General features: G+C 44.5%; 1 pseudogene across 1 annotated transcript; it reads right to left on the bottom strand.

The window, feature by feature from the left end:
* Positions 1–1,908: 1,908 nt before the first annotated feature.
* LOC309963312 (ATP synthase subunit beta, mitochondrial-like) lies at positions 1,909–7,229 on the bottom strand (annotated as a pseudogene). Its single transcript has 2 exons — positions 7,149–7,229; positions 1,909–3,353 (listed from the first exon to the last, which is right to left on the bottom strand). The product of its transcript is annotated as an ATP synthase subunit beta, mitochondrial-like (transcript).
* Between the last annotated feature and the right edge of the window lie 351 nt (positions 7,230–7,580).

Genomic DNA, 7,580 nt, shown 5'->3' with positions numbered 1-7,580 from the left:
ATCTGCCTCCTATGCAACGGGTAATTCTAAGTAATGGAGGAAGGGCAAATGAAAAAAGAAATAGCAGGTAGCCCAAATACGAAGACGACATAGGTTTTAATTTTTAAAATATGTCTTCAAAAATGGCCTGTGCTCTGTAATGCTCTTGAACATTGTCTGTGAAAATAAAGTGCACATGTTTTATACTTGAATACACGGAAGCAGGAGACGTCTGTCTCCCCACTGTGAGCACTCATAGGCTGGCTGGTGGTGACTAAATTCTGCTCCCCTTGAGTTCCCTTTACTTTTCGGACCAAAGAGATTGACCAACAGAAGCCAGTGGTGTGACCATCTCCAAGGACTGGTGCCCAAGCCTTTTCTTTCACATATTGATTACGTCTGAGGGGAAGAGGGAAAAATACATTGAGTCAAGGGTCATTTGCACTGAAAACATCTTCCTTTCTCTGAACTCTAGCATGTGTTTTTCAGTTAAGTTGGAATCATTTTTTTCAAAGGAAGCAGAAAAGCTATATTTGTTTTCCAACACTTCATCAACATCAAAGTATCTACCAAGTTCTCATCTGTGTGTAGCACTTTGCTACTTGCGTTCCAGCTTTGCCACTAATTATCTGTGTAACTTGGGCATGTCATTTTGTTTCATGTAATTTTTGACTCTAGCTTCCTTATTTGTGAAAAATAAATAAAAGGTTGGAGTAGTTTAAGGTCTTTCCAGATCTAACGATCAAGGAAGAAAAACAAGCATCGTATATCTTGTGAGTTTATTTAATACAACAAAGCAGTCATTTGCTCAAGGAAACTAGGAAATTCACTCACTCATTCATTCTACAGTCCTGCCTAGACTTGGAGTGTAGTGAATAAGAACACTGACATGGGAGCCTGAGCTTGAATTCTGGCTTTGCCACCTCCCTGATTCTAGGCAAGTTTCTTAACCTCTTTGTGCCTCATCACCTTCGATGTAAAGGGAGAACCATGACACTAGTACTCAAAGGATTTAGTGTAAAATGTATCAGATGTTTAGAATATATAAAGATATTCAATAAATATTAGCTATTATTATTTATTGGGAACCGACTCGGTGCCAGGCACACTGTTAAACATTTGGGATATAAGAATAAATAACGGGGCAGTTAGACTTTACTGAATCCAGTCAGGCCTTTTAGTGGTTCTTAAATCTGGTTGCACATTAGAATCACCCGAGGAGCTTGTAAAATTCCATCCTTGTGTCACTCTGTGGGAATTGGGGCTCAGACACCAGCACAAGTGCTGATAATCTGGCTACTGTTACGGTTGTGAGTAATAACTGTCCTTCGTCTCTGTCCCAGGAGCCTTGTGTCTTCTCCCAGCGCTCATGGAACTGAAGCAGAGTGACCTGTTAGCTTACAAGTAGGATAAAATCTCAGACTCTGCATATTTTTTTATACGGTCTAGATCTAACAATGAGTTTATAGGAAATATAAGGGAAAGAGGACAGGGTCAACAACATTAAGAGGATATAATCAGCCAAACTCAGAATGTAGGAATTCTCCAGAAGAACTAATCCAGTTTCTTCAACAAATAAACAGCATGGTGGGGAAGGATGGAGAATTCTTAAAGAGACTAATATCAATCAAATGAAATGCGTGAGCCTTGCACAGACCATTATTCAAGTAGAACTTGCCATTCATTCACTCATTCACTTATTCACTTTGCTGAGCTAGGAGCTAGAGATACAAAGACATAAGATATAGTTTCTAGTCTTAAGAATATCATCATTTAAAAAAGGGAGGCAGACATGTAAACAAATTATATAGAAACTGTGTTAGAAGCAGGTACTGGATATAGTGGAGGAAGGAGGGACCATTAATTCATGGGGCCGAGAGAAAAATTTAAAAAATGAATTCATGCTGGAGCTGATCCTTGAGCTTAATTTTACAGCCACCTGGAGTAGCTGAGATAAGAGCACTGTGCTTTCCATGCACAGAACACAATTAACTTGTCTTCCTCAGAAAGTTCATCCATACCCAGGATGGCAGGGACGTCCTGGAGGGATTTGTATTCCTGCAGGATCTTTTGCACCCCACAGGCAATATCATAACGCTCATTGCCAGCAATGTTGGGATCCACGATGGGAGAGGTGGAGTCCAGCGGGTCCACAGCTGGATAGATGCCCAGCTCAGCGACAGCATGGGGCAGCACAGTGGCAGCATCCAAATGGGCAAAGGTAGTGGCAGGGGCAGGGGCAGTCACGTCATCAGCAGGCATGTAGATAGTCTGCACAGATATGATAGATCCCTTTTTGGTGGTGGTGATTCTTTCCTGCATGGTACCCATGTCAGTGGCCAGGGTAGGCTGATAACCACAGCAGAAGGGATTCTGCCCAATAAAGCAGCCACTTCTGAGCCCGCCTGGGTGAAGTGAAAGACGTTATAGATCAACAGCAATGCATCTCGGCCTTTTCTTGGTCTCTGAAGTATTCAGCTACAGTTAATCCAGTCAGAGCTACCCAGGCCTGAGCACCAGGCAGTTCGTTCATTTGACTGTACACCAGCACTACCTCAGAGGTTGCATCTGTTAAGTTGATAACACCAGACTCAGTCATTTCATGGTATAAGTCATCGCCCTCACAGGTCCTCTCACCAACACCAGCACACACGGAGTAACCACCATGGGCTTTGGCATCGTTGTTGATTAACTCCACGATCAGTACTGTCTTGCCAACTCCAGCACCACCGAAGAGCCCAGTTTTGCCACCCTTGGCCTAGGAAACCAGCAGATCCACAACCTTGATACCAGTAACCAGAATCTGCTGCTCAGCGCTCATCTCCATGAATCCAGGAGCCTCAGCATGAACACTGGCAAAGCGTTTGGTTTTGATGGGACCTCTCTCATCAATATATTCTCCAGTGACATTCATGATTCTGCCCAAGGTCTCAGGGCCAACAGGAATTTTGACTGGTGCACCAGAATCCAGGACTTTCTGTTCTCTAAGCAAGCCTTCTGTACCACCCATGGCAATGGTCCTTGCTGTGCTCTCACCCAAATGCCGGGCTGCCTCCAAAACCAGACTGGTCTCCCTGCCTTGCACTTCCAGGGCATTTAGGATGGGTGGCAGTCCCTCATCAAATTGGACATCCACCGCTGCACCAGTGACCTCCACGATGTGCCCAGTGGCGGTGCCTGCCTTTGGCGAGGAATATATTTAAGCGGCATTGTCTCCGGCAGGCTGGAGCGGCTCACAGTAAGAGCTAGGCTTGGGGTAGCGGCGCTGAAGGGCTGAGTCCCTGAAAGGCCCCAGAACCTGGGGCATCGGCCACACGACCCACAAGACCCAACAAGGCAGAGCCCGGGTCGGGGGTGGAAGGAAGAGCATTTGACTTTAACACCTCACCTCCCAATCAAGTGAGAAAAATCCCTGCTGGGTTCCTTGTCTCAGAAAAGAGTCTTTTAGATTCAACACAAAATATGATGCTATCGTCTGGAGCAGAATGCCATCCCTAAGTCCCTCACATCTCTAGGCGGAGCTGAGCTGCTGGGCAAATTCACGACCCTCACTGATGTGTTAAGGGCTTAGATCTTGATCAATCATCTTAAGTTGTTAGTTGCAGGACAGTGTTTTTATGCTGTTGCGTTATATAAACCTGATTTCTTTATTCTGGTGTGTAAATATTATTTATTGGTATAAATAATTGGTTATATCAATTTGCTGGTTTTACTCATCTGTAAATCCCGAGTCTCTAGAAAAAAAATGTATACATAAAACTTATTTGATGCATTTTTTTACAATCATATAATTTAGCCCTTTCAAGTGTACGATTCAAAGTTTATAAAGTAACTTTATCAAGTTGTGCAATTTGTATCAACATACATCTGTTGAAGAGCATTTCCTTTGGGCTGAAATTTGAAAGATGAATAGGTATTTGATAGGGAGACAAGGGAAGGGAAAGATAATCCAGGGAAAGTGGAAGGGATGAGCAAACGGCTACAATATTAACTAATTAATAGAAAATTAATAGAATTTTCATTACGTACCCAGCTAAGAGCTTTATATGGATTATTTCACTTACACCTCATAACAACAACATAACAATGATGTAGGTAGAATTATTATAATAACCCTCATCTTACAGATGGGGAAGCTGGGGCACAGTGAGTATATTGCCTTAGGTTGCACCGTTAGTGAGTGGTGGGATGGAATTGTAATTCAAATCCAGGTAGTCTGACTGTAAGGACTACATTCTTTCTCATTCTGTCTTCCTGCTTGGAAGGTCCTGAGGTCTAAAAGCAGACTGGTATAAAGGAGCTTGAATGACTTGAGTGCAGAGGAAGTGGCAGTGGGCAGGTGCCATGGGGCTGCTGAGAGGGTACTCCAGCTTCTGTCTGGTGTGACTAATGGATTATGAAGATGAGGAAACAAGAGGAAGGGCAGGTAATATTGAGTCTGAGATTTCTGAGGGTCACTCAAGTGGAAACATCCAGAAGGTGTCTGGATACACACAACAGGGCTTGCAATAAAGATTTAACTCTCACTTATGTATAAGTAGCTGAAGACAAGAGTGTAAATGAAACTATCCAGGCATAAGGAACGAAGAGAGAAGGCGTAGGACAGAACTCTGCAGGATGTGAACTTTTGAAGATAGACCAAAGGAAGATGCTACGGACTGAATTGTTCATAAAATAAAATTCATATGTTGAAACGCTAACCCTCAATATGACTGTTTGGGAAATAGGGCTTTTTAGGAGATAATTAAGGTTAATGAAGTCATATGGCTATGGTCCTAATCCAAAGGGATTGGTGGCCATATAAGAAGAGGAAGAGAGAGAGAGATCTTTCCACACATAAATACTGAGAGAAGGCCATGTGAGGACACAGCAAGAAGTCTGCTATCTGCAAGTGAGGAAGAGAGCTCTGACCAGAAACGGACCCTGTTGGACCTTGATCTGGGGCTTCTACCTCCAGAACTGTAAGAAAACATTTTCTGTTGTGAAAGCCACCCAGTCTATGGAACTTTGTATGGCAGCCCAAGCAGACTAAGACAGAAAAGGAGCCAGTTGTGCAGCCTAAGAATGGATGATCAGAGAAGGAGAAAGAGACAGAGTGGCATCATGGAGGTCAAGGTTGTAGTTCCACAATAGGAATAGTAAACCGGATTTCCCTCTAAGAGGTCATAAATTTTGACACATACTCATTTGATTTGACAAATAAGAAGTCATTGGTGACCATGCCAGGGTGTGGAAGTGGTGGGGCAGAAGCCAGATTACAGTGGATAGAAGAGTACATCTGAGTTGAAGAAGTGGATTGTCTAGAGACCCTTTGTACTGGCCTCACCCAGGAGCTTATCAGAAGTTCAAACTCTCAGTCTCCATCCTAGACCTACTGGATCATAATCTCATTTGAATAAGATGCCCATAAATGAAAGTTGAGAGTCTAGACCATTCCTTGTGGGAAGCTACGTGGGAATGAAAGGAGGGAGGATTAGGGGATAGTCAGGGGGAAGCAGAAGGGAATTTTAATTTATTTTTCAGAAGGGAATTTTTAAATGTGAGGCACTTGAATTTACTGATAGTCTGTGAGGAAGAAATCAGTTGAAAGGGAAAGACTGAAAAAAAAAGGAGAAAGAAAGAATAACCAATGGAGCAAGGACATAATAGGTGAGATCAAGAACTTAAGTGGAGAAAAAGCCTAGTTTGAGAGTAGGGACACTTCTCCATTTGGCCTGGGAAAAAGAAAATCTTGGTTATACAGACATAGATTTTTAGGTAGGGGTGAAGAGCTGAGGAAGTATATGTCCAACAGCTTCGGTTTTTTCCTCTATAAAGTTGGAGGCATAAACACCTTCTTAAAAAGAGGAGTGAATTGATTGAAATGCAAGTGGTTAAAATGAGGGTCCATGGGATCTGGGATGGATAGGAAAGTATGTGTCCATGAATATGTAAAGGAATTCATCTTGGGTGGCCTTGGCCTGCAGCAGCTTGAAGCAGGATTTCAGTTCCCAGCCAGAGATTGAGGGCCGGCTGTGGCAGTGAGAGTGCTAAATCCTAACCACTAGACCAATGGCCAGTGACAAGGCCCTGGCCCAAAGGGCTTTGCAGAAATGAATTCCCACAAAGATGGAAAGTAGTGAAACAAGTAAAGCATTTGTTAAGAGGAAAGATAGTACGTGTGGATAGACACACAGGCGGGCTGAGAGAGGAAGTCGCGCCCTCGTGGTAGTTTGAATCACTTATGTGTGGCATTTCTTCCGGGTTTCCTTTGGCCAATCGTCTTGCTTTACCTGGTTCTGAGTCTGTATTTGGTTTATCTCAGGGTCCTCCCATGTGTGCATGTGCATCTCTTAGCCAAGATGTATTCTGGTGAAGAGGCCTATGGGTAGGTCGACACCACTCCCTTTTGATTTCCAAGGAGCCTTTCTGCACATGTATAGTCGGAAAGGTGTCATTGACCTTGACAGTGAGAAATGTGTGGTCTCTTATCTGGGTGGGGCTCAGTTCCTCCTCGTCTTCATCTTGGAGTTATCTGTCCACAGGGGACAAACTCTAGCTGCTCAGCCAGGGACCCATCTATCTCCTGCCTCAGGATGGAATGAAAGGGAAGGACCGAGAAACGGGAAGATATAAGAGCCGTGAGGTCAAGAGAGTGTGGTCAGGGATTGGTACGTTGGAGTTAAACATGTCAGAGGTGAAGCAGAAACACCTCTGGACAATGACAAAGTCTTGGGGGTGGCCATGGAGTGGGTGGTCGATGAGTGACAAAAGACTGTTAGAGTCATGAACATTAGAGAATGTTGAGCAGAGTAGGTCAGATAGATTGTCACCGTGGATGTTAAGGTCATTCCTGGTGACAGTCAGATGGAGACAAAAGGCTGAGAGCTGGATTTGGACCTCAAAGTTCTCAAGGGGGGAATCTGTTGTGACTGTGAGGAGAAAGGCACAGAGGATGGAATGGGGAGATGTGTGAAAGCTCAACGAAGTGAAGATTTTGTGTGATGGTTTAAAAGCAGCAATGGAGAGCAAGTAGAAGGAGGGCAGGGATTCTCACTCCTGGCGGTGATAAGGGGCCAGGGATGCCAGGAAGGGAGAGCACAGTGTGTCCCATGTTGCTCTGAGCTCACCAGTTCCTGCTGTGGGCTCTAATCTTGCTGTCTGCAAGTCTCACTGCTTCTCCTTCCTACCTTGTCAGTTCTTCCCATATCACTGGTGGTCACCAGGCTGAGCGGCTTCTCACCTGCAGTCTCCGTGCTTGTTTCAACCATGCAGCCTCAAGGCCCACGGTCTGGGATGGGACCCTGATGGCCAGTGAGGACTCCAGCACACGAGAGATGCTCTGTAAGTGTTGGACCTCTTCCTTTCCTTCTCTCCTTTCTCCTGGTAAGTTTTGTACACTTGAAAATGGAGTTCGGTGATTGCAGCCACAGCCCAGCCACTGCTGATGGTGAGCTGGTGAGCCCTGAGTGAACCCAGGAAGGGAAAGAATACCTACCATCTAGCAGCCATCAGACTGCAGCCCCTCCCCACAGTAAGCCCTGAGGAAACTCAGGATGTGAAAATACTACAGAATACTGGCCCCCAGATAGCTTGGGGTGCCTAACAAAGGAATGATTTCA

The sequence above is a fragment of the Leucopleurus acutus genome, assembly GCF_964270905.1.
Source record: "Leucopleurus acutus genome assembly, chromosome: 6".
Classification (NCBI taxonomy): domain Eukaryota; kingdom Metazoa; phylum Chordata; class Mammalia; order Artiodactyla; family Delphinidae; genus Leucopleurus; species Leucopleurus acutus.
This window is presented reverse-complemented; position numbering and strand designations above follow the sequence as displayed.